Source organism: Mauremys reevesii, linkage group 23 (assembly GCF_016161935.1).
Source record: "Mauremys reevesii isolate NIE-2019 linkage group 23, ASM1616193v1, whole genome shotgun sequence".
Lineage (NCBI taxonomy): Eukaryota > Metazoa > Chordata > Testudines > Geoemydidae > Mauremys > Mauremys reevesii.
Genome location: NC_052645.1, coordinates 1,519,349 through 1,546,863, shown reverse-complemented (window position 1 = coordinate 1,546,863; position 27,515 = coordinate 1,519,349). Strand labels below are relative to the sequence as shown.

At 53.0% G+C, this 27,515-nt stretch overlaps 3 non-coding genes across 3 annotated transcripts; all 3 read right to left on the bottom strand.

Moving 5' to 3' along the window:
- Window positions 1–22,855: 22,855 nt before the first annotated feature.
- TRNAK-CUU lies at window positions 22,856–22,928 on the bottom strand. Its single transcript has one exon. It is a non-coding gene; the product is annotated as a tRNA-Lys (tRNA).
- Window positions 22,929–24,132: 1,204 nt separating this feature from the next.
- On the bottom strand, window positions 24,133–24,204 carry TRNAQ-CUG. The gene has a single exon. It is a non-coding gene; the product is annotated as a tRNA-Gln (tRNA).
- Window positions 24,205–25,909: 1,705 nt separating this feature from the next.
- On the bottom strand, window positions 25,910–25,991 carry TRNAS-UGA. The gene has a single exon. It is a non-coding gene; the product is annotated as a tRNA-Ser (tRNA).
- Window positions 25,992–27,515: the final 1,524 nt, after the last annotated feature.

Genomic DNA, 27,515 nt, shown 5'->3' with positions numbered 1-27,515 from the left:
CCCTCCACATCAGAAGAATTTTCCTATTGATGATTAGCCTATTCTTTCTTCTAGTTCTACTGTGCTTCTGGACAGCAGGGAAAAAGCTCCCTTGTCCCCTGACAGACCAACTGTGCCTTTAGACTTTTCTAGAAAAAAGCACAGCTATTACAGGGTGATATGTGCTGGAAACCTCTCCCCTGTAGGATGCTAAACCTCGATTGTTTTGGGAAAGAAGGAGACACACTCACTCCACTGACATTGCCAAAGTCCAGGAATTCCTGACTGAAAAGGACATTGAGAACTGACCCTGGTGAAGAAACAAAGAATTGTACACTGGCAGGAGGAAATTTGTGGGACCCATGCTTGGGACTGTGGTATTAATTGGATTTTGGGGTTTATTCTACAGGCTGCGCCCTGTGTTTTGGATAAATCCTTCAGTATGTATTGCCCTCCCTAGTTGGATTTTACCTGACATTGCCCTTATCCAGTTTTCTACATACCCAGATTGCTCACAAGGGGCTACCATTAGATTAGCACAACAAAAAGGCCTGGGTTATTTCCTCTGGACAAAAAGGGAATTGACCAGATCCTGTGGGCTGGGGCCAATAGTGTAGTAGCCATTTGGACTACTCTTCCAGGCCAAGAACGTGATAAGAAATTGGGGCAACTAGAAAAGGCCACTAGTCTTATTTTTGAAGCTCAGCTATCTTCAGTACAGGCTGGAGTTGGTGAGTTACATGTCATTTCCACCCTTAGTTCTATGACCCAGAAGTTACTGACAGAGATGGTATTGAATATCACTGAGGCTGGGAAGGCATTGCAGTGGGATCTAGACTAGACTTGGCCCACTGCCCTTACAGACGTCAGGAGTACCATCTGATCTGTGGTCATGAAGACATACTTGGACACTTTCTGGATGGAAGTGTGGACAGTCACAGTGCTCCTTCCAAGCATATGGACCGGTTAGGGTGGGTGTGGGCTCCACATACCGAATCCTGCTGGGTCCATGGGGAGGATGCCTGTGGGACTGCAATTGTTTACCGAGACATCTGGGAAATTAGACCACCTGGTATCTCCAACTGATTTCTAGACAGTACCCCTAGAATGACACCTGACATTTTGGATAAGAATAGAGAGTCAATGGACATTTTGGCCGTTAGAACCACCACAGCTCAGTGTATCTATAAACTGAAGCTAGGGGAAGTTGTCACTGTTTATGACAATATTTGTTGAGAGGGTGGAGGTCAAGGAACTACCTGACAGGACACCCATTTTTTTCGAGCTAATGATAGCTGTGTGTGCGTTAATGCCACCACTTTACAAGATATACATATTGATCTTACCACTGCTGCAGGCAATCCTATTATTTCCTGGCCTGCAGATAGAATGTTACATGTAGCTCTTAGATTTCAGGTATATTTTAATTGGACTAGAATAGTACCTGATCGGTTTCAAAATTTGCTTTCATTGTTACCAAAGGTTCAAAGAATCTCTGAATTGCAAGGGCAAATTCCCATGCTTTAGAATATATATCAAGCTGGAAGGAATGCCTTTCATACAGCTTATAGAGTGTTTACTTTATGTACTAGGTATGATGTTTTGTGCTTTGTGTTCACGATTGTACAACAGCCCCATTATATTGTTCCTATAGGATTGTTATTATTTGTAGTGTTGTTAGTTAATTTAGGATTATATTATTGTTGTTGTTGTTGTAAATAATGTAAGAATAGCAATACCTTTCATGTTCATGCTAATCATGCATTGTCATTACGTCCCATGACGGTTGAAATGTTTGCTGTAGAATCTGAAGTCCATGGTTTCATGCGAATTGAGATTTGAAATTGTTTGTTGTACTAGAAGTACAAAAGGGGGGAGTGTGGAAGCCAGTAAATAATTAACAAGGATTTGAAGAGATCTTAATGAATGTTAGTTAGCAAGAGTCAGGCCATACTGTAACCTTAATGACGTAAGACTTGTAGGAGCAAAGATAGTGCGAGGCGACAGGACAGGAACTGTGTACAAAGTTATTATGACCTTGCAATCACTAACCAAAATGCAGGCTTGCTTTTCTTAGGATTGAGACAAATAAGATAAGCCTTTTTGCTATGTATAAACAAAATGTAGTTGTTGCTTTTTACTGTCTGTATTATTGTTAGAAATTGTCTGTAAAAGGTATAAAGGCTTGCTGTGATTGTTTACCAGTTGAGAGACCTGTCCAGGACCCTGTGTCCTATGGCACTCTCTCCCTCCATGGTAATTACTGGAGAAATAATAAAGTATTTAATTTTGCTGCACCCAAACAAAAAAGCGAGAACTGAGTTTTTCTTCGACACTGGAGATCACAATTCTATATTCCTGTTGTCACGGGGGTATAGCTCAGTGATAGAGTGCTTCTTGCTGCTCACAGTGGTACTTGGTCAAACTCCTGTGTTCTCTTATAACCTTTTGTCTTTTTTTTAAAAAAGGAAAACATTTTCATTTCCATTCTCCATTATGTTCAGGAGCTCCTCTATACGGGGGTGCTTGATATGAATGTAAACACTCAACATTTTGCTGTTCAAATGCATAAAAACCTAGCGAAGCTGTCCATCAGCTGAAATCAGTTCCAATCCTTTAAGTGTCCAGTTTATGTTTTCATCAATTAAACAAAGGTATCATACGAATGTACATTTGCAGATCCCTCCTCTCCAGGAGCTGTGCTGTGCAGAAGAACAAGAACCACATCCAGCTGCAGTTGAGAAGTCTGATAACGAAAGAGCCAACAAATGTTCTGAGGGCTGGAGAAAAATGCCTTCTACTGAGCTATTGAACGAGCTCAACCTGTTTTGCTTATCAAAAGAAGATTGAAAGGTGACTTCATTGAAGTGTTGAAAGGCCTTAATGGAGAGAAAAGATTGGGTATGAAAGGGCTGTTTAATATAGCAGAGAAAGGTATAACAAGACCCAATGGCTGGAAGGTGAAAAGAGACAAATTCATATTACAAATAAGACACAAATATTCAGCAGCCAGGATGATTCACTACAGGAACAAGCTATCAAGGAAAGTGATGGATTTGCCATCTCCTGATGTCATTTAATGAAGACTAGATGCCTTTCTAGAATGTATTTGCCCCAAAAGTAGCTATTGTGTCATATAGGAGGCCTGTGATATGCAGGGGGTCAGATTAGATGCTCTAATGGTCTCTTCTGGCCATAAAGTCGACTAATTTCTGAAAAACTGAGTGTAGCATTGGGAGAAGTGTCTGATGTTTTCCTGTCTAGCCGGCTTGCTGCCTAGAACGAACGCTTCTTGAGTGGGGTGATCCACAGGGAGTAGCTCAATCCTCCAAAGTGCCTGGCCAGGGGCAGGACATTAGCCCAGCAAGGGAGGGGTGTGGCAGTGACATCACAAAGGCTTTTTGCAGGACCTCAGACTATTGGTCAAAGGTGGTGGGGAGGTGGTGACCTCACAGAGAGATGCTGACATCAGCCAGGCAGGGCAGGGGCGAGGGGCCAGGGAAACCTCAGAGAACCCTGTGGCTTTGCTTCAGCAAGTCTCCTTCTCCAGTTCTCTCTTTGAGGACAGAGAGAGTATTCCGGTTCAGGTACGTGTGCGCCAGGAGGAACCTCTTTAGAGTTTTCTCCTTTTCTTTTCCTGATTTTACTAGAAAACAGCCATCCCAGTTTAGAAGGTAAGAGCCTCCTTGAGGTTTGAAACCTGTTCAGTCTGATCCATCTAGTGACAGTTGAATTTTAGGCATGGAAAATACACACTTAAAGAGGCAGAATTTTATTCCGCACCTGGGATTTTGTCCTTTAGAATCACTGTGGTCATTAGAGTTTGTCCTTTTTGTTTCACCTTTTCCTCCATCCATCCCTTCCTCCTTTCTCTTTCTCTCTTGCTTCTTTTGTCCTTTCACGTGTTCCCCTCCCAACACCAGGAGCAGTGTGTGTGTGCGTGCGTGTGTGCGTGTGTGTTGCGGGGGAGTGCTCGACAGCTCCCATTGTGGGAGGCCCACCCAAAAATGTGGGGCTGAAATAGTGCTCGGGCAGTGATCCCCACTGGTGACCTGGCCATCCTTTGGGCTCTCTGGTGAGAACCCTCAGCCTCCCATCCTCAGTCTCTACCCTGATTGGCTGAGCAGGGGGTTATTGACAGGGAGGAGACTCAGGTCCTTGTTGTTCTCTTTTAAGACCAAGGACCAGTCAGAACCAGTCATATGTTTGATGAATTTTGCTGCTTTGCTGCATTAATGGTCTCTGAGCAGTTCATGATTCTCTCTAACATTGCAGTTCTCCTCAAATACTTGCTGAATAATTACTGTGCACTGTTGTTGGTCTGGAGCTCATCCGAGAGCACTTTATTCAGGTCATTCAATGTCTGAAATTCAAGATGTGATGGTTAGTTTGAAAATCAGGGCTCTTGGGTCCTATTCCCAACTCTGCCATGGGCTGGCTGTGTGACCTAAGACAAGTCAATTCTCTTTTCTCAGCCTTAGCTCCTCCCTCTTTCAAGTAGGGATAATAATGATCCGCTCCTACCTACCTCAACACACTCACTGTCTCTCCCCACACACACAAAGTCTCCACACTGCAGTTGAAAGGCAGCTGGCAATCTAGTAGGATGCCCACAAAGCGATGGGAGAGAGAAATCTGCATCATTGAAAGTACAGCCATGGAGACACCACACACCAGCCTACCTAGCTGGCAAGAATCAAACTTCCACAGAAAAACCCCTATGGTGTCATAGCCCAGCTCCCTAAGCCCTCAGCCACAACCACTTAACACATGGATCTTTCTACACTCTGGTTCTGTTCTCACTGAAGGGTCATTTCCAATTGTTTGCTCAGACCAGCTTCCCCAGCACACTCACTGTTGTGCAGCTCTGTACATGTGGCCATGGCTGAGCAGCAAGAATTCCTGCCCTTTTCCCTACTGGCTGGAGCATGGCTAGAGTGTGTCTGTGGTTAATGATGTTACTGTAGATTGTTCATTCCCTGCCTTGGCAATTCAGACAGTCCCTTTTCCCAACATATTTCCAGCACATCAGTCTCTGGCTGGTGTCTCCTGGGCAGTGGAAAACATCCCTTGTTTGGTGCTGCCAAGGGGATCGTGCAGAGCTGAGACATCCCTCGGCTTGGAACAAAGGGGGAGTTGGATGGAATTTATCACACAACCCTCCCTGCTCCCCAGAGCCCCATGGGGAGAATCTAGAGAGGGGGGAGTCATTCCTCCCCTGCGCTCCCAGAAGAGCTGCTAGGGCTCCTTCCTGCCAGCTACTCACCCCTGGATACACCCTCAGCTCCTGGGAACTTTCTGCTCCAAAGGCTCCAGAGGCCTGGGGTGGGGAGGGCGTCACTGCACAGTCTGAAACACAAGGGAGGTTTCTGGAATTGAAGGAAGGAGCAGGAAATGGAGAGGAAAGAAACAGAGAGAAAACGCCTCTTCTCCCCTCCCCCTCCCAGCAAGAAATGTGACCAAGGACCAGCGTTAGGGGAAATGGTGCCCGGGGCAAAACTTGTACTTTGGCACTTCCCCATTGCCCCGGACGATCCGCCTCCCTGTTTACAGCTAGCTCCTGCACTCCCAACCCTTGTGCCTCCTTCACCCCTAATTCCTGCCCCCTCCTGTGCCCTAACCCCTACACTGTCGCCTTTGCCCTTAACTCCCACACTACCCTCCTGTGCAGTGCCGACTCCAGACCCCAACGCGCTAAGCGCGCGCTTGGGGCAGCATCCCGTGGGAGGGCGGCAGGCGGCTCCGGTGGACCTCCTGCAGACGTGCCTGCGGAGGGTCCCCCGGTCCCGTGGCTTTGGTGGAGCATCCGCAGGCATGCCTGCGGGAGGTCCACCGGAGCCGCGGGACCAGCGGACCCTCTGCAGCCACGTCTGCAGGAGATGCACCGGAGCCGCGGGACCGGCGACCGCCAGAGCGTCCCCCGTGGCGTGCCGCCCTACTGGGGCGGCGCAAATCCTAGAGCCGCCCCTGCTCCTGTGCCACCAGCCATTGCCCCTCTGCTGCACCCCCTTCATCCCTAACCCCTGCACCCCCTCCTGCACCCATGTGGGGACACTGACCTGTGTACATGGAGCCGCTGGCATTGCTGCCTGCTCCTCCCTGGGATGCTGCTCCTCCGGGCACCCCGAGGGGCTGCAGGGCGTGGGGAGGGGCGAGAAGTGACATCATCCGAGCTCCCTGCATCCAGGTCACTTTCCTCAGCCGGGCTGTATCAGGGGAGGGCAGAGAGCAGCAGCTTCTGATGCTCCCCTCACAGCACAGCCCAGCTGGGGAAAGTGACCAGGACGCATGGAGCACATAGTGTTGCTCCTCGCTCCCCCCACCCTCTGTGGGGCCACGGAGTAGCACTGGGGCAGGGAGAGCAGTGAGCACCTTTGCACTGCCACACAGTGCCCTTTGACCCCTGGAGCCCTGGGCGGCTGCCGGGGGCCCCACCCCTAAGGCCGGCCGGGCTCCCCAGCACGAACAGCAGAGACACAGGGAGACTGGCCACCCACTGAGCAGAGGTAGCCTGGGCGGCTCGTAATGGAGGCTCGGGGGGCTCAGCCTCCTCAAACCTTGCGTCGCCCAGGGGGCAGTGGGGCCCATGACTAGGGGCCCTGGCCAAACTGGGCCCCCTGGAAAACTCTCCCCCATGTCGGCCCCAGGAGTGGAGGAGCTCCCACTCCCTGCTACGGCCCGGGGGCTGCAGCAGGGGCACAGAGCATCTCTGGTCTCGGGGCCACAGCGGGGCAGGGGTAAAGGAGTGACAGGGTGGGGCCAGTGGGGGAAGGGGTGGAACAGAGGTGACAGTGGATGGGGCCGTGGGTGGAAGGTGTGGAAGGGGGCGGAGCCACAGACGGTAACGGGGGGTCATGGTTCCAGTGCTGGGGCCCCGCACTTGTTCTCCCTTCCCTGGGCTTTGGCATCACTAGCCCCTGCTTAGCGAGTAGGGTTCAGTGGTCCCCAAAATGTGGGGCATGACTCCTAGGGGGACACAGAGGAACATTCATGGGGGCACCTCAGGGCCTGAGCCAGCCCCCATGGAGGGAGCAGCGCTCAGCCCCACTCTGTCCCAGCTCTTCCCCAACCCCACCCTCAGCCTGGGCCTCTGGCTCCCAGCTCGGCCTCGACCCCCTTACCCCTGTCTGCACCTCTCTCCCCAGCAAGCAACAGCCCCACTCCCAGCCCCAGCCTCGACCCACTTACCACTTACCCGTTTCTCAACCGTGGCTTCTGAAGGTATGATGCTGCCCCGCGCAGGAACGTGCTGTGCCGCTTCACCCCTTCCCCCCCCCGCACAAAGCGGCTGGTCGGGGCGGGGGCCGGGGGGGAAGCTCCTGCCGCCGAAATGCCCCACCCCCGGCACAGGGCAGGTCTGTGCGGGGCGGGTCCGGGCCGGGTCTGGCTCTGTCCGGGGACTCGATCCCTGTGTCCACCCCGTGGGGATGTTCCCGGCGCCCCTTGTTCGCTGGGGCTGTAACCCACCCCCCCTGCATCTGGGTGTGAGCGGGTCTGGGTGGGTCCGCCGGGCCCAGGCACCGGCCGCGTGTCACCCCCCGACTCCCGCGGCCCCCCCCCCCGCCCCCGCCCCGGGGGAGCCCGGCTCTCAACACCCGCCGACAGTCCTGCCCGTCCCGCACACCCCTGCCCGGCCCCCCTCCGTCCCCGCCCCTGCTCCCCCCTACCCCCAAAGCACTGGCCCTGCCCCCGCCTGGTCACTGCCCACCCCGTGTGGGGGCACCAGCACTGGGCCGGGTCGTGATGGGAAATTGTCCACGCTGGCCCAGGAGAGACGTGTGTGTCCCTGCTGCCCCCTGCTGGTGGGGCTGAGCCCTGCTCTGTGTGTGTGGGGGCTTTGCAGGATTTTGTATCCTGCAGCAAGTGACACACACACATTGACACAAAGGGACTCACACAATCTCAAGAACACTCACACACAACACACCCAGAGGGCATGCTAGCCCAACCCCACAGAGAGAAACAATCACACCCCACAGCCGCACTCTCAATCACACACACACACACCAGAATATTCGCAATCTTGCACAGAGACACAACTGCACACAGTTCACGCCCACTGCTCCCAACACAAGGACCTCCTGCCCCACACAGCCTGTGCCGAGGCCTGTGGAACTCACTGCCCCTGGACAGCTACCAATGAGAATGATCCCCTCCTGCTGGATCATCTGCTTGGCCCCCCAATCCCTCTCAGGACGTGTGTGGCGTGGCTGGGGATTGTGCAATGGCCCAGCACCAGGCAATGCAGAACAGACACCACACGCCCTGCTCAGCCTCACCTGAGCTGCTCTCCAGGTGCATTGGAGCCCAGCACCCCACACCGTGGCACTCCTGCCCCACAGGGGGTGAGCTGCAGCCCCTGCCACACTCCGCAGAGGGGAGAAGAGTCAGGCCAGCCAGCCCTTTTAAGATGGGGAAATCACCATCGGGGTCAACGGTATGGGGGCTGTGACATATAGAGAAATGCTTGTTGCACTGGCAGAGGGCAGCAGAGTATGCGCACACACACACAATTGCAAACATACACAAACACATGCATGAATCCAGCCACACACACACAATTGCTAATGTACACAAACACCCGCACAAATCCAGCCAACACCAACACAAGCCTGGGAGCCAGGGGAGCAGAGCAGGCTGGGGCTGGGTCACTCCACTTCCTGCAGGAAGTAGCCGGCCCCCCTGGTCCCACGATGGCCTGGGACCAGCCCCCCTCTGCTTCCCCCCACAGAGACCTGCGGCCCCAGCCTGCTCTGCTCCCCTGGCTCCCAAGCTTGGGGGAGGGGGAACCGCCCCACAGCACTCGCCGGCGGCGTTGCTGGGAGCAAGGGCAGTGGACCAGGCTGGGGCTGGGTCACTCCACTTACCATGCAGTGAGTGCAGGGGCAGGGGCCATGGGGACGAGCCGGGCAGCCCCCCCTGCAGCAGCTCCCCTCCCCAGCTCACCTCCGCTCCACCTTCTCCCCTGAGCTCGCCACGTCTCCCGTCTCCCAGGCTTGTGGTGCCAATCAGCTGTTTAGTGCGGCAAGCCTGGGAGGGGAGGAGAATCAGAGCGGGGGCGTTGTGCTCAGGGGAGAAGACGGAGCAGAGGTGAACTGGGACAGGGAGCGGTTCACCTGCACGCTCCCACCCCTGTTACTTGCTGTGGGCAGCCCTCCCCCCGCACCTCCCAGCCCCCTGCCCCAGCTCACCTCCACTCCCCCACCTCCCCATAATGCGTTTTTTGGTGCCCCCAACCACTTGGCACCCTGGGCGGCCGACTAGTTCACCTAGTGGTTGCACTGGCCCTGGCCACTGCCTATCAGCAGGATTCCCCCTCCTCCTCCTCAGTGAGAATAAATCTCCACACCTAGACAGCTGGTCCGTCCGTAGCACCACAATCCCCCATGCCTGAGCCTCCCTGCCAAAGCCCTGCACCTGGCTCCAGAGAATTAAGTCTCACATCTCACTGGGAACTCGACTTCTTGTGCCCAAAGAGTCTCGGCCCCCCTCAGTAGCTGACCCGAGAAACACAGTGTCTGCAAAAGCAGCAAAGAATCGTGTGGCACCTCACAGACTAACAGACGTATTGGAGCATGAGCTTTCGTGGCTGAATCCCCACTTCGTTGGATGTGTCAGTGTCGGCCTTTTCCAAAGAAGTGCCTGGAGGGCCTTTTTTTTCTGTGTAACCACGTGGCCTAATGGATAAGGTGTCTGACTTCGGATCAGGCAATTGAGGGTTTAAATCTTTTCGTGGTTGTGCTCGTGCAGTTTTACCATTGTGCTGAAAGTCCTGCTCCCTTCAGGGCTGGAACTTCTTCTTGGCGGCTCAGGCCAATGCTCTGGCCTGGAGGATGGAGACCCCAGCGACTGGTGACCTGGTGACCTGGTGACCCGGAGACGCAGCTCAGGAGTCACAGCCAGTTCTGGCCAGTGAGAGGACAATGGGCTGCGGGGAGAGGACCCAGTGACCAACCTGTTCCAGCCAGAGGGGGATGGAGAGGAGAGGAGGCCCAGGCAACCCTGTTTACCTGGAGAAAAGACAATGGACAGAGGCGGGGCCTGGGGCCGGGGATATCGGAGGCCCATCTGGGAGCAGGGGACTCTCGGGGCGAGGAAGCAGGCAGAGCCCACCTGGCTGCAGGGGGACTGGGATGTGCTGTTACTGTGAGAGGCCAGGCCTGAGGCCCTGAGAGTTTCCTGTGCTGTGTTCAACTCTCAATAAACCCTCCTGTTTTATGCTGGCTGAGAGTCACTCCGGTCTAGAGAACAGGGGGCCTCAACCCCTTCGGGGGTGAGGAGGCCCAGGGGGTCCAGAGCGCGTGGACTCCCTGAGGGGCCCACGGCGAGAGACAGACGTGCTAAGGCTCAGAGAGGTGCGGCTCCAGGAGGTGGAGGGGCCTGACCCCGAGAGAGAGTGGACCCCCGAGAAGGGCTGTCGCACTGAAAGGGGCACCCCCCACGGACCGCACGGGGCCAAGAGTGGGCACGATCTGTGAGTCCGTGACAGGCAGTGACATCACAAAGGCCTTTTGCAGGACCTCAGACTATTGGTCAAAGGTGGTGGGGAGGTGGTGACCTCACAGAGAGATGCTGACATCAGCCAGGCAGGACAGGGGCGAGGGGCCAGGGAAACCTCAGAGACCCTGTGGCTTTGCTTCAGCAAGTCTCCTTCTCTAGGTCTCTCTTTGAGGACTGAGAGAGTATTCGGGTTCATGGACGTGAGCGCCAGGAGGAACCTCTTTCGAGTTTTCTTCTTCCCTTTCAGTGATTTTACTAGAAAACAGCCGTCCCTGTTTAGAAGGTAAGAGCCTCCTCGAGGGAAGGGGTGTCCTGGGGGTGTCACAGTTCAAATGCCGGTGGCCCCCCATGTAAGGAAGTTCCCGCCACCGGCTTTGTGTTCGCAGTGCGGGAGAGAGCAGCATCCACGGCAGTGATTTGCTCCTGGCTGCCGGAGCAGAGCAGCAGGCTCAGCTGTTAGGACTTCCCAGAGCTATGAAAGGGGAGGGGCCCATGGCTCTGTAGCAGGAATGCAGGGCAGGCGAGTTCACGGCGGGCATTGTGGGATACTGGAGGTCAGTTATGGTGATATAATGAACAGCAGCATCTACACTGACACACAGGGTAAGTCTACACTACGGGATTATTCTGAATTTACATAAACCGGTTTAGCAAAACAGATTGTATAAAATTGATTGCGTGCGGCCACACTAAACACATTAAATCGGTGGTGTGCGTCAACGGTCCGAGGCTAGCGTCGATTTCTGGAGCGTTGCACTGTGGGTAGCTATCCCGTAGCTATCCCATAGTTCCCGCAGCCTCCCCCCCTCGTTGGAATTTCCGGGTTGAGATCCCAGTGCCTGATGGGGCAAAAATCATTGTCGCGGGTGGTTCTGGGTACAGCCTCACCCTCCCTCCTGAAAGCAGCAGACAACCGTTTCGCCTTTTTGCTTGGTGAACTGTGCAGACGCCATAGCACAGCAAGCATGGACCCTGCTCAGCTCAATACCACAATCGTGGATGTTTTAAACACCTCACGCACTCTCGTGCAGTATATGGTGAACCAGGACCTTCAAACCGAGGCGAGGAGGAGGCGGATACGGCAGCGCGGCGATGACAGTGATGAGGACGTAGACACAGAATTCTCTCAAACCACGGGCCCCTGCGCTTTGGAGATCCTGATGGTAATGGGGCAGATTCTATCCATTGAATGCCGATTTTGGGCCCGGGAAACAAGCACAGACTGGTGGGACCGCATTGTGTTGCAGGTGTGGGACGATTCCCAGTGGCTGCGAAACTTTCGCATGCGTAAGGGCACTTTCATGGAACTTTGTGACTTGCTTGCCCCTGCCCTGAAATGCCATAATACCAAGATGAGAGCAGCCCTCACAGTTGAGAAGCGAGTGGCGATAGCCCTGTGGAAGCTTGCAACGCCAGACAGCTACCGGTCAGTCGGGAATCAATTTGGAGTTGGAAAAACTACTGTGGGGGCTGCTGTGATGCAAGTAGCCAAAGCAATCACTAAGCTGCTGCTACGAAAGGTTGTGACTCTGGGAAACGTGCAGGCCATAGTGGATGGCTTTGCTGCACTGGGATTCCCTAACTGTGGGGGTGCTATAGATGGAACCCATATCCCTATCTTGGCACTGGAGCGCCAGGGCATCCAGTACGTAAACCGGAAGGGGTACTTTTCAATGGTGCTGCAAGCACTGGTGGATCACAAGGGACGTTTCACCAACATCCACGTGGGATGGCCAGGGAGAGTTCATGACGCTCACGTATTCAGAAGCACTACTCTGTTTAAACGGCTGCAGCAAGGGAATTACTTCCAGACCAGAAAATAACAGTTGGGGATGTTGAAATGCCTGTCGTTATCCTGGGGGACCCAGCCTACCCCTTGATGCCATGGCTCATGAAGCCATACACAGGCAGCCTGGACAGTGGTCAGGATCTGTTCAATTACAGGCTGAGCAAGTGCAGAATGGTGGTGGAATGTGCATTTGGCCGTTTAAAGGCGCGCTGGCGCACATTACTGACTCGCTCAGACCTCAGCCAAACCAATGTCCCCTATGTTATTGCTGCTTGCTGTATTCTCCACAATCTCTGTGAGAGTAAGGGGGAGACCTTTATGGCGGGATGGGAGGCTGGGGCAAATCACCTGGTCGCTGATTACACGCAGCCAGACACCAGGGAGATTAGAAGAGCACACCAGGAAGCGGTGCGCATCAGAGAAGCTTTGAAAACGAGCTTCATCAATGGCCAGGGTACAGTGTGACTGCTGTGTTTGTTGATGAACACCCAACCCCCTTGATTGACTCAGTCCCTGTAAGCAACTCACCCTCCCCCGTCGAGTACAGCTTACTTGTGCAAATAAAGTCACTATAGTATAAAAATCAGGAATTCTTTATTAATTCATTATAAAAAGAGGGAGAGAAGTAAGGGTGTGGTTTGGGAGGAGGATAGGAGGGATGGAGAAGGCCATTTAAAAATTTCACAGTAATGACAGCCTTCTGGTTGGGCTGTCCACGGGGGTGGAGTGGGTGGGTGCACGGAGCCTCCCCCCACGCGTTCTTACACGTCTGGGTGAGGAGGATGTGGAACATGGTGAGGGTTGAGGGTGGTTATACAGGGGCTGCAGCGGCACTCTGTGATCCTGCTGCTGTTCCTGAAGCTCCACCAGACGCTGGAGCATGTCAGTTTGATCATGCAGCAGCCCCACAGTTGCATCCTGCCACCGCTGATCTTCCTGCCGCCACCGCTGATTTTCCTGCTGGTCTTCCTGCCGCCACCTCTCATCTCCGGTGTCTTTCCTGTCCTCACGTTCACTGGCATCTTTCCTGTAATTTGATACCACGTCCTTCCACTCATTCAGATGAGCTCTTTCCTTGCGTGTAACGTCCATAATATCTGAGAACATTTAATCTCGCATCTTCTTTTTCCTCCGCCTTATCTGTGCTAGCCTTTGGGATGGAGGAGGGACACTTGAAAAATTTGCAGCTGCATGAGGGAGAGAAATATTTTAAAAGATACATTTTACAGCACAATGGTTATACTCTTTCACAGTGAACAGCACTATTCACCTTACATTGCACATGTGATTTCCCTACAAGGTCGCATTTTTCATCTTAATACTGAGTGCCTGCAGCTCTGGAGTTACAGATCTCACAGACACAGGTCCAGGCATCAGAATTCAGCTTGCATGCGGCCATGGTAAGCCACTGTCTTTCGGCTTCTGTAGTGATTTACCCCTCCCTCCAATGCATGGCTAATACCATGCTAGCTCCCTGCTAATCAACACCCTTCCCACCCCCCCCCACCCACTGCGTGGCTGGTAGCTTGGGGAAGATCCCCGCTGACCAAACACGAAAAAGATCATCGGCATTTCACTCCTCCCCTCCCCCCGCTTTGCTAAGTGCAGGAAAGTTTTTTTTTAAGCTGCTGCAGTCCACGAACCCAGTAGGAAAATGGCCATCCCCCTTACTTAAATTCCTGATTTTTAACCAAGTTATCCTGAACGATATCACTTTGCTGAGGATCACACAGCGAGATAAAGAACGGATGCTTCTTGAATGCCAGCAGTCACCGGGACCATACGCTGCTATGCTTTGCCATGCAATGATACCTGATTACTTGCTACATGCATGGCGTGGTAAAGTTTCCTACCATGGTGGGCGGAACAAGGCTGCCTTGCCCAGAAACCTTCTGCAAAGGCTTCTGGAGTACCTCCAGGAGCGCTTCATCGAGATGCCCCGGAGGATTTCCGTTCAATCCCCGGACATGTTAACAAACTTTTCTAAGTAACTATACTGTCTGTGAATGCGTCCCAAGTCCTCAGGGCAAATCAATCATTAAAAAACGCTTGCTTAAAAAACAATGTTTGCTATTTGCAAGGGTTCACTCACCAGAGGTCCCTTCCATGGCGTCATTGTCTGGGATAGTTGCTTGGGAGGGCTGGGAGGAGGGTAATTCCGTCAGGGTGAGAAAAAGCTCCTGGCTGCTGGGGCTCATGGAGTGCTGTGTGCTCTCTGCTAGGTCGTCCTCCTCTTCTTCATCTTCATCTTCCCCATCCGCAAAGTCCTCAGACATGGCAGAGATTACGACCCCCACCTCAGAATCCACGGTCAGCGGTGGGGTACTTGTGGCGCAGCCCCCTAAAATTGCATGCAGCTCAGCATAGAAGCGGCATGTTTTTCGACCTGCCCTGGACCTACCGTTTGCTTCTTTGGTTTTCTGGTAGGCTTGTCTGAGCTCCTTAACTTTCACTCTGCACTGCAGTGAGTCCCTGCTGTGGCCTTTATCTGTCATAGCCTTAGAAATTCTTTCAAATACTTTTTCATTTCGTCTTTTGGAACGCAGTTCTGTTAGCACTGAATCCTCTCCCCATATAGCGATCAGATCCAGTACCTCCCGTGCAGTCCATGCTGGGGCTCTTTTTCGATTCTCAGGAGACTGCATTGTTACCTGTGCAGATGAGCTGTGCGTGGTCACCTGTGCTGATGAGCTCTCCACGCTGGGGAAGCAGGAAATGAATTTCAAAAGTTCGTGGGGCTTTTCCTGTCTACCTGGCCAGTGCATCAGAGTTCAGAGTGCTGTCCAGAGCAGTCACAGTGGTGCACTGTGGGATACCGCCCGGAGGCCAATACCGTCGATTTGTGGCCACACTAACCCTATTCCGATATGTTAATCCCGATATTAGCGCTACTCCTCTCGTCGGGGAGGAGTACAGAAACCGATTTCAAGAGCCATTAAAATTGATATAAGGTGCCTCCTAGTGTGGACGGGAGTGGCGTTAAATCGGTTTTATGCTCCTAAAACCGGTTTAAACGCCTAGTGTAGACCAGGCTTTAGAGACGCCGAGGACTGGAACTGATTTCAGCTGCTGGACAGCTCTGCTAGGTCTTTATTCATTTGCACAGGAAAATGCTGAGAGTTTAAATTCATTTCAACCCCGCCACTCCCTGCCTTCAGCAAACTCCTGAACATACTGGAGATGGGTCTGGAAATCGATTTTCATTTGAAAAAGCTTTTTAAGGAAATCACTTGGATTGGAACTAGGAACCCATTATGCTGTAGGGAAACATTCACCCACTGAGCTATACTCTCAACAAAGAGTGTCATGTATAGCCCAGAGCAGGAACAGTTTTAATGTGGGGTTAGTAAACTTTATCTCTGTACAAACACCACAGCTTACAAACTCCCCACCCCCGCTCTGTGTCACCAGAGCACAACAACAACTCTCCTTGGAGCACACACAGCTCCCCAGCTCCCTACCCGTCAGTCTCTCCAGCATTGCTCCAATCCCTTAAAGCAGGGTCTCAACCACAATTTACCTTAGGGCCAGGGCCAGTCCTCCAGTCCTCCCAGTGGGCCAATAATGTCACTCATACTGCCCAGAACCCATCCCCCAAAACTCCATTCCCCAACCTGCCTAAGGCTCTGGGAGGGAGTTTGGGTGGGGGGAGGAGGTCTAGGGTGCAGGCTCTGGGCTGGGGGTTGGGGTGCAGGAGGGGTGCAGGCTCTGGGGGGAGTTTGGGTGCAGAAGGGGTGAGAGGCTGGTCTCTGGGAGGGAGTTTGGGTGGGGGAGGGGTTCTGGGGTGCAGGCTCTGGGATGGAGTTTGCAGCACCGTAACATGGGCGAGGCGAGTGAGGCACTTGCCTCGGGCGTGCAAAGTGGAGGGGCGCAGCTCTACCACGATCAGCGGCACTTCGGCGGCAGCTCTACCGCTGCCACTTCTTCGGCAGCAGTTCGTCAGTGGGTCCTTCTCTCCAAGAGGGACTCAGGGACCCGCTGCCAAATTGCCACCGAAGGATGAATGAAGCGGCGGTGGCAATTCAGTGGCAGGTCCTTTCCTCCAACAGGGACTCAGGGACCTGCCGCCAAAGAGCCTGGAGCCGGCCCTTGCCTTGGGCACAAAAATTCCTTGTCATGGCTCTGGGAGTTTGGGTGCTGGGTGCAGGCTCTGGGCTGGGGCAGGCTGTAGGGGGAACAGGAGGAGGGGTGGGGGTGCAGGCTCTGGGAGGGAGATTGGGGCAGGCGGGAGGGGGTGTGTGGAGGGAGAGGGCACAGGCTGTGGGAGGGAGTTGGGGGCAGGCGTGTGTGGACCGGGGTGCAGGCTCTGGGAGGGGGTCAGGAGTGTGGCGCTTCCCTGGGGCTCCAAGGTGGGGCAGGCTGGGGGGCCTCCATGTGCTGCTGCCCCCAGGCATCACCCCCACAGTGTCCCATTGGCTGCAGGGGCTCGGGACAGGGGCAGCGCGCGGAGGCACAGCCCCACCCTGCCCTGCCATGGGGAGGGGCCGGCAGCCACTGGAGCGAGCAGGCAGACGTTGCTCAGCTCCGCTGCACTGACGGGGCCCCTGGGCGGGGGGGAAAGCGCCTGGGGGCAGCAGGTGGGGCCAAGGGAGTGACCCAGTCCCAAAACTGCTGGAGCCGCACGGGCGAGACCTGGGAACCAGGACTGCCAGCCAGACAAACACCTTTAAGAGGAGGCGTCCCTCTCCCTGTCAAAAACTGATCTTCCTCCTTCAGTTCAGTGACAGCCTGAATTGTTCCTTATCCCGGCAGAGCCAGAGGACTGAAAGCAGCAACATCAAACCCCTGTGTAGCTCACAGGAATGGACATAAACACTCCCTGGTAGCTGAGGAGATGTTCAGCTTTGCCCTTGGTCAACTACAAGGCCAAAGGGAAAGGAGGTGGCACCAAAGGGAAAGGAGAGTGAAACACGACACATCATAGTTATGCCCATGGTGGCTGCAAAATCTTTTTATGTACTTCCTCTTATCAGCAGTGTATTGTTTTCTCTGGAGTCTAGACCTTGACTATACCTTGGCCAAGAAATTTGTACCTTGATAAAATAATTGACTGCCCCTGTGAAGACAATGGACTTGACACCCACTGGGGTGTCCCTACACAGGTACAAGTACTAACAACAGTGGCTGCCTTTTAGCCATAGATTTTAATCAGGGCAATAAATACAAACCCCTGTTAAATCATTTCTCAGCCCGAGTCCTTCTCCCACATTCCCTAGAGCATTGGGCCACCATGTGGATGTTTCATTTCCTGCCTCAATTTCACACAGAGACACAATTTCCTTTGCACAGATCCATGAACAGCAAAATCTTCCTGTGTCTCTGGTCTGAGCAGGGCATTTGATTTCAGTGAACCCTTCACTCCTGCACTGGCGATAGTCAGACAGCGGGATCATGGCACCTGCATCCCTGCCAGGGAGATATTGGCTCGGCTCTTTCTTTCTGCTGCTGTTGTTAGTCCATGAAACATCAAGGGTGGAATGCAAGGCTGAGTTCATGCACCAGCCCCCTGAAAAAATTTCAGTGCCCCAGAGAAATCCTGCCCCCAGCTATTGGAACGATGTGCTGGAGATTTGACTAGGAAAGGGACTGTCTGAATTGTCAGAGTGGGGAATGAACAACAATCTTCAGCAATGTCATTCACACAAACACACTCTCATCCTGCTCCAGCTGGAAGGGAAATGGGCAGGAATTCTCGCTGTTCACCCAAGGACACAAGTACACTAATGCACAGCCGTGAGTGTGCTGGGGAAGCTGGTCTGAGCAATTTGAAGTGACAATTCAGTGAGAACAGAATCATCATGTAATAGAACAGCTCTATATCAAGTAGTTGTGGCCAAGTCATTAAGGGAATGGGTTAGGCATGTATTGGGGTCACCCTGCACAAGTTCAAATCCTGCCAACTATGCAGGCACTGTACTGTTGTTATTATTACTCTAGTCTTAGTGCCTGAGCATCCAGAGTGCAAAGTGGAACCAGATCTACTTTCACTCTGTCTACACTTAAAAGGCTGCTGTGGCGCTGCTATAGCACTTTGGAGTAGACAGTGACTGGAGGTGTTTTCCCATCCCTGTAAGAGCTCCATGGGCAGAACAATTCTTCCTTTTATTTAGCACTATTGTTAGGTAAAAAGCAAGTCCTTACTCACCTCTCCAGCACCCGAGTTCGTGCGGAGTTGGTATGGGGCTCACAAGTCTGTCAGAGACCAGACAACAATTCGTTGATCAACGGGCTCACACCATCCTTAGCTTACAGAAAAGCTTCGGAGTAAGTGTGGCAAGTTTATTAGGGTTGAGCATTAATATTTATACACAGAAGTAAATAAAGTGATTAACAGATTATAATGGTCATGCATAATCAATCAAGATTCTACAGGATAAAACAGGTTAAAATGTAAATTAGAAAAAACAAAGGGGAGATGGCTACTTAAGGGGAGGGGGGTGTCATGAGTAGTTCGCAGGTCAGAGCTTTGATTAAAAGTTTCAGACAGAGACATCAAGTCTGAGTTAAGTTCAGACCCAACACTATCTAACCAGGGCTTAGGTCACCTTAACTATATGGGTTGGGGGGGGTCACACCCTGAGAGACGTCGCTCTGCCAGTTCAGTGCCCAGCGTACACCAGCCCTTAGATCCCTCTTGGTATTTCAATGCAGGCACTGACCTGTAAGAGGAAAACATCAGCTCACAAACACAGACACTAAATTCCCCACATTTAATCTCGCTGCACTTTCCAGAAAGTCACAAAATTCAATTCATTCTTGCTAGGCCAGAGAAAAAATAAGGGGTCATTCAGTCCTTTGTAGAGAGCTTCAGTTTGTAGCAAAGTCCATCCAGAGGTATGAAGCAGGATTGAAGACAAGATGGAGGCGAGGCATCAGCCTTTTATAGTCTCTTGCCATGTAGTCTTTGTCCCAAGGACACTCTATACTGCACCTGGCATAGAAAAACCTTAGAGTTCTGTCCATAGGCAGGTCCCTGCAGACCTTGCTGAGTCACAAGGCATATCTGCCTTCTCTCAGTGGGCCAGTTGTATAGCTGATGGTCCTTAATGAGCCATCAAACAGGCTAGACAGAACTGACACCAACTTGTCTGGGGTGTTCCCCGGAAGCATAGCACAAGTTTGAAATATGGGCAGCATAGAGCCAATATTCATAACATCAACTACAAAAATGATACACATCTAGAGATAGCATCATTATAATCAGCCAATCATCACCTCTCCATAGACCCCTTACACAACAACCTTTCTACCATATTGGCTGAAAATATAGAACAGTGGTCGCAACAATGATCTATACAGTTATAGATTATGTCAATAACGTCACAGGAAGTGACACGGCATCAGTGAGACTGATACTGTAATGCTGCCTCCAGTTTTGGTGTCCTCATTTGAAAAATATGTTGTGAAATTGGAGCTGGGGCAGCAAAGAGCCACCAAATGTTCTGAGGGCTGGAGAAAAATGCCTTCTAGTGAGCTATTGAATGAGCTCAACCTGTTTAGCTTATCAAAAGAAGATTGAAAGGTGACTTCATGGAAGTGTTGAAGTGCCTTAATGGAGAGAAAATATTGGGTATTAAAGGGCTCTTTAATCGAGCAGAGAAAGGCATAACAAGACCCAATGGCTGGAAGGTGAAAAGAGACAAATTCATATTACAACTAAGACACAAATATTCAACGGAGAGGATGATTCACCACAGGAACAAGCTACCAAGGAAAGTGGTGGATTCTCCATCTCTTGATGTCAATCAATGAAGACTAGATGCCTTTCTGGAATGTGTTGCCCCAAAAGTAGCTCTTGTGTCATACAGGAGGCCTGTGATATGCAGGGGGTCAGATTAGATGCTCTAATGGTCTCTTCTGGCCATAAAGTCGACTAATTTCTGAAAAACTTGAGTGTAGCATTGGGAGCAGCATCTGATGTTTTCCTGTCTAGCCGGCTTGCTTCCTAGAACGAACGCTCCTTGAGTGGGGTGATCCACAGGGAGTAGCTCAAACCTCCAAAGTGCCTGGCCAGGGGCAGGACATTAGCACAGCAAGGGAGGGGTGTGGCAGTGACATAACAAAGGCTTTTTGCAGGACCTCAGACTATTGGTCAAAGGTGGTGGGGAGGTGGTGACCTCACAGAGAGATGCTGACATCAGCCAGGCAGGACAGGGGTGAGGGGCCAGGGAAACCTCAGAGACCCCTGTGGCTTTGCTTCAGCAAGTCTCCTTCTCCAGGTCTCTCTTTGAGGACTGAGAGAGTATTTGGCTTCACGGACGTGAGCGCCAGGAGGAACCTCTTTCGAGTTTTCTCCAATCTCCTTCCCTTTCAGTGATTTTACAAGAAAACAGCCGACCTTGTTTAGAAGGTAAGAGCCTCCTCGAGGGAAGGGGTGTCATGGTGGCATCACAGTTCGGATGCCAGTGCCCCCCCCCCCAATGTATGGAAGTTCCCGCCACCCTGCTCTGTGTTCGCAGGGCGGGAGAGAGCAGCATCCATGGCAGTGATTTGCTCCTGGCTGCCGCAGCAGAGCAGCAGGCTCAGCTGTGAGAACTTCCCGGAGCTATGAAAGGGGAGGGGCCCATGGCTCTGTAGCAGGAATGCAGGGCAGCCGAGTTCACGGCAGGCATTGTGGGATACTGGAGGAGGCCAGTTATGGTGATATAATGAACAGCAGCGTCTACTCTGTCACTTTAAGTTTGCTGCAAAAAGCTCTAGACCTCTCATCAAAGTCATTTTATTTTGTCAGCAAAACAGGGCAGTTTTGTCACCAGACGTGGCATTGCAGTGTGTGCACCAGCCACAAGCTGCTGACTGAGGGAGCTTAGTGTGTTTTTCACACACCTGAGCAATATAATTCTGCTGAAACAACTTTGTAGTGCAGACCTGGCCAAAGATTGACTCACACACACACACACACACACACACACACACACACGCACACGCACACACACACACACACACACACACACACACACACACAGCTTGCAAGGAAAACCTCACCTGCTCCTCTGCTTTGCAGAATCCAAACACAAGCAAAGCTTGTTAGGTCCGGGTAGAGATGGCAGGGAGTCAGGTGTGGGCAGGGCCGGCTCTGGCTTTTTTGCCGCCCCAAGCAACAAAACAGCGGGGGAAAAAACGGCACGGCTGGAGCGGCAAAGCGGGGGTGTGGGGGGGCGGATACGGCGCAGCTGGAGCGGCAAAGTTGGGGGGGACAACACAAAAATGGGGGGGGCTGGAGCAACAAAGCAGGGGTGGGGAAAAACAATGGCGCGGCCGGCAAAGCAGGGGAGAAACAAAACAAAAAACCCTCCATGGCGGCCAGAGCCAGTGGACTCCCTGTGCTGCACAGTGCGCACCCGGTCTAGCGGGGGGGAAGGGGAGGGAGCGGAGGGAGAGAGAAGGGGGGCGGCCAGCGCTTCAGCGGGACACTCACCACGCGGCCCTGACCGCCACACTGCCTGGTACCCTCACTCCTTCTCTAGACTAACCAGTCCTAATATACTGTAACATGGTTATATTCCACCTCCTTCACTGGTCACACCCAACAAAATTAATTATACAGCAGACAGAAACAATCACAGACCCAGACAGAGACCATGCAAATAAACATACAAAACAATACAGAAGGGCGGATTTCACAACTATACATCTATACATATATCTATCTCTTCTGGCCATAAAGTCGACTAATTTCTGAAAAACTTGAGTGTAGCATTGGGAGCAGCATCTGATGTTTTCCTGTCACAGCAGGAAAGAAACAATCACAGAACCAGACAGAGACCATGCAAATAAACATACAAAACAATACAGAAGGGAGGATTTCACAACTACATCTATACAGACATAAGGGTTTTCCAGCTGTGTCTATTGATAAGTGAGTTCTTGCCAGACAGGATGCTACCAAACTAAGTTTCCCTTTCTCTGGAGGTGATGGAATATCAGGACAGGATTGTATTCCTAACAGCCCAATAGCACCTTATTTCAGTGTGACTAGTTGGGAATGTGTGAATGTGACCATACACTTCCCACCTTATGGCTGCCTTTGCTGCTTAGCCGAAGACCCAGGCCTCAGACTGTCACAGTAAGAGAAGGCCATTACACAGACAGACAGTGATTTTTTATTCTCTCTTTTATATCTTTATAACTAGCTAAGTGATAAAAATACACCTAAATTCTTAAAGTACAGGCCTTTGCAGACAGGCCTGAATCTCTGTATCCTAACAGTCCTCGAGGTCAGGCAGCCTCTGGGTAAGGGGGTGGGGACTCAGATCCTTCCACAGGCCAATTCCACCAGGGTCATGTATAAACCAGGGAAGTTCCCCACAATAGCCAGACCAGATGCCCCCTTTACACTTGTGCTCTGTCCTCATTGCTTCTCTGTCTCTCTTCCCCTCATCTCTGCTGCTCCCCCTCTGGGCTTTCTCAGCACCTGGCCCCACAGCGCTTCCTGGCAGCAAGAGACTGCGCTATCTGCACCTGCAGCCTCTCTCCTGCTTGCTAAGGAAAGGAACCTTTCCAGGAAATGGCCACAGCTTCTGGGAATCCCTGTGTGGCTGTGAACAGAGTTTGGCTCCTGGCACACAAGGCAACTTAAAAGCTGAGCGCCCAGACAGGGGCTTGAAGCCTGGACCCTCAGATTAAGAGCCTGATGCTCTACCACCTGAGCTACCTGGGCTTGTTAGGAAAAAGCTTCACCATTCACCACAACAGTGATTATCCCAGTGTTCAGGCAAGAGTGAGCACGCAGGCAAAAGAGAGGCAAAAAAAGTCCCAGGAACCCCTCCTCTTTTTCTGCACAGCCACTGCCTGTCAGAAGGATTCCTCCTCCTCCTCAGGGAGACTAAATCTCTGTGCCTAGACAGCCGGTCCATCCGCTGCACCTCAATTCCCAATGCCCGAGCCTCCCTGCCAAAGCCCTGCACCTGGCCCCATACAGTGAAGTCTCACGTGTCGCTGGGAACTTAACTTCTTGTGCCCAGAGAGTCTCGGCCCCCTCAGCAGATGACCTGAGAAACACAGTGTCCGGCTTTTCCAAAGAAGTGTTTAGACCCCCTCATCATGTGGCCTAAAGGATAAGGCATCTCCCTGTGGATCGGATGATTCAGGATTTGAGTCCCCTCGTGGTTGTGCTCACTTTGTGCTGCAAGTCCTGCTCCCTTCAGGGCTGGAACCTCTTCTTGGCCGCTCAGGCCAATGCTCTGCCTTCAGCTAGAGCCCCGGGAAGGAGTTGGGGGGTGGGCGTCACAAAGGCTGGGGCATGAGCCCCAGGTGCTTCCAGTCTCGCCTTTGCCCTTCCTGACTTGCCAAAGAAAATGGGCGGCTCCACTTCCAAAGTCAGCACCATGAGTGGGAACGGTCAGAGGCCCCACCGGGGGGGCTGGCCCTGCTTTCCTACCATCTTCTGATGTTGGCCACAGAGCATCAGCAGCCGCCCTGCATGCTGGCCTGTGGGTGGCCTTCAGTGGGGTTCAGCACAGCAGGGAGCAGGCTTGCCCTGTGGCTGTCTGCTGGCCACACATAGGCATGGTCCTCTCCTCCTCTTGCCCTGGCCTCTGTGGCTTTTAAGCCTTCCCTTGGAGCTGTCAGCACCAGCCGCCTCTGCTCCAGGTGCCCAGAGGAGGAGAGGTGCTGGGCTTCCGCCTGCCCAGCCCTGAGTATGAAGCCTGGCCCTGGCCCTGCTTCTTTCAAGCGCCAGGTGGGCAAGAGGGAAAGCACAGTGGCAAGTGCCAGACTTGTGGGCACCAGGTGAAGCCGTGAGAATCCCAACCCTCAGGTGTCAGTTCTAGAGCCCTGACCCATCCAGCAGGAGGGGAAAAAAAGGCTCTTGCAGAGCTAGAGACAGGGAAGTGGAGCAGTGTGAGCTCCAGGGCTTTACCACAAGGTCCCACTGAGATTTGAACTCAGATTGCAGGATTCAGAGTCCTGAGTGCTGCCCATTACACCATGGGACCAGCTCATTCTGCTTTCTCTGGCCATCAGTGACCCTTATGGGGCCTGCTCAAGTAAGGGACTGTTGGCCCCTTATTAAAGCTTAGTGGGGATTTTTGTTGGCTAGTTCCCTGTCCCAGTAGAAGGGGGAAGGGCCAATGGGAAATCAGGACCCTGAGACTGACAGGCCCCTGGGCAATGGGGAGAGGCCAAAGCTCCAAGTTAGCTGCACTGACAGGCCAGGCAGTGTAATGAGGGAGTCACCAGGCCAGGGGGTCCCATCCTCCCTGGAAGCTGGAACTGCCTGGGCCAGAGTGGGGCAGAGCTAAGGAGAGAGCAGGAGCCCAAGAAGAGCCGGGGAGCAGAGCTGCGCAGGTGTAGTGCCAGAAACTGCTCCCTGTAGGACTTTGCTCCCTGCAGCAGTTACTGAGACCTGAGGTTGTTCTTATTTGCTGACTTGTCCTAATTGGCTAAAACTTGACAGTGGTGGGGGATGGAAGCATAAAGTCTTCATCCTCCAAGCGACCCTGCCTGGTGTCCATCTGTATCTATTACCTCTTAACACCGGATTGTAAAAAATAGAGTGAGGTCATTTAAACATCATTTATTTTGCAGCTTCATTTACTGTGCTAACAATGTAGCATCCTGACACCGATACGTCTGCCCATGTGCCCTGTGGGTTGGATTCATTTTAGGGGGATGTGGGACATGTGCAGGATAATTTAAACTCTTAATTTCCTTATGGTTTCCCTGCAATATACTTCTCTGCTGGTGCGATTTCTGACCATTGCACGTCTATTGTATTTATTACAATAGCACAAGTAAGTCACACAAGTGACATAGTCTAGGGGCTTGGCTACACTTGCAAGTTAGAGCCCATTAAAGCAGCCCCAGGGGTCCTAACTCCTGAGGTGTCCACACTGGCAAGTCACATGGAGCACCTGGGCTCTGCAGCTGGAGCGCTCCTGGTAATCCACCTCCATGAGAAGCATAAAGCTCACTGAGCCCTGCTGAAACGCTCTGGCATCACTGTGAGTGCGGATCTCCCTCAGCCTCCCCCGCAATGCTGGTCAGTTGTATTGTCACTGTGATAGTCAGTGCTTCCCTTCAGGGCCGGCCCTAGAGGGGTGCAGGGCCCAGGACAAATCCTCCCTTTTCTGCCCTGTCCCCACTCCACCCCTTCCCCCAAGCTCCCACCCCTGTCCCCTCTATTCCCATCCTGCACCTTCCTGCCCCATTCCTCTCCCGCCCCCACCTCTTCCCGTCCCTGCTCCTCCCCCTCCCCGCCCAGCGCCTCCTGCACCCCACTGAACAGTTGATCACTGGCAAGTGGGAGGCGCTGAAGGGGAAGAGGAGGAGCTTGTCAGCAAGGCCTGTAGTGGGGGGGGGGGAGCTGGCTGCCAGTGGGCGCTGAGCACCTATTTTTGCTCTGTTGGTTCTGCAGCCCCGTAGCTCCCATGGAGTCGCTGACTTGGCTCCTTTCACACTCTAGAGAGAGGAGCCAGAACCAGGGCTATGGCTGATCTATGGGGCACCAGGTGAGTGGCAGAGGCTTCAGGTGCTGAGAGTTTGCCTGACCCCTCAGGGACACAGTGTGAGGGGGTGTCCCAGGGATCTCTATGAAAGGAGCAGAACAGGATTTCCTTGGGGTGGGGAGAGAATTGAGAGTGTCTCAGGGGGTTGTACAGAGGTATTGCCCGGGCGAGGGACTGGCTAAAACACAGACCTCGCTGTAAGCAGGATTTGAACCTGCGCAGGGGAACCCTATTGGATTTCAACTCCAACGCCTTAACCACTCGGCCATCACAGCTGTGAGCACAAAACTGTCCCAATGCCAGAGAAACTGGTAAAGAATCACAATGCCCAGGTGTGAAGTCATCTGAGCTACAGAATTCCCACTGCAAACCTGGCTCCCAAAGCACAGGGGGGATTGGGGGTTTGTTCTCTTTGCTTAGCCATGTGCAGTCGCACAGAGAGCGCGTTTAAAAGTCTCCCGTCCCACAGAGCGGGAAGGGGAAATGATTCTCAACTTGAAGCCTGACGTAGGGTGACCAGACGTCTTGATTTTATCGGGACTGTCCCAATATTTGCTCTCCCCCCGACACACATTCTAACCACTGGCCCCCACACCCCTCCCAGGGCTGGAGATAGAACCCAGGAATTCTGACCACCAACCCCCCTCCCCTGCTCTGACCACCAGACCCCACACTCCCCTTTTAGATTTTAGGCTCATTGCCTCTTCTATCCATGCACCCCACCTGTCCATCCCTTTGCTGCAGCTTTTTAGGGTGTCACCCCTGCTCTGCACTCCCCCAGTGCAGCCCAAGGCTTTTCCTCCCCCCAACCACACATCCTCTCCCCACACTGAGTGGATGAAGCACATCTTCAGTGGGGGTTTGGCAAGGCAGGGACAGGGGCGGCTCTAGGCATTTTGCCGCCCCAAGCATAGCAGGCAGGCTGCCTTCAGCCGCTTGCCAAGTCGCAGGACCAGCGGACCCTCTGCAGGCAAGCCGCAGAAGGCAACTCTGCCTGCTGCCCTTGCAGCGACCAGCAGAGTGCCCCCAGTGGCTTTCTGCCCCAAGCACGCGCTTGGCATGCTGGGGCCTGGAGCCGCCCCTGGGCAGGGAGCAGGCTGGCTGGGTGTCTTTGTGGCTGTCTGCTGGCCACACATAGGCATGGTTCTCCCCTCCTCTGGCCCTGCCCTCATTTGCTCTGTAGCTTTTAAGCCTTCCCTTGGAGCTGTCAGCACCAGCCACCTCTGCTCCAGGTGCCCAGAGGAGGAGAAGTGTGTTGGGCTCCAGCCTGGGACTCTGCCTCCCTCCTGCCTTTCCCTGACTATGAAACCTGGCCCTGGCCCTCCTTCCTTTAAATGCCATGTGGGCAAGAGGTAACGTGTCGCTGCAAGTGAAATGGCCAAACTTGTGGGCCTCATGTGAAGCAGCAAGAACCCCAACCACCTGGTCAAACCACAGGCATCAGGGTAACACGTTCTAGATCCCCAACCCATTGTAGCCATCACAACCCAAGACCTGGCTCCAGTGGGTGAGTCACCCAGCTGGAGGGGGGAGATTGGCTCTTGCACAGCTGGAGACAGGAAAGTTGAGTACTGGGAGCTCCAGGGCTTCACCATAAGGTCCCACTGAGATTTGAACTCAGATTGCAGGAGTCAGAGTCCTGAGTGCTGCCCCTTACACCATGGGACCAGCTCATAGTTCCCTCTCTGCACATCAGTGACCCTCACAGGGCTGGCTTGTGTAAGGGACTGTTGGCCCCTTACTAAAACTTAGTGTGTGTGTGTGTGGGGGGGGGGTTGGTTGGCTAGTTCCCAGCACCA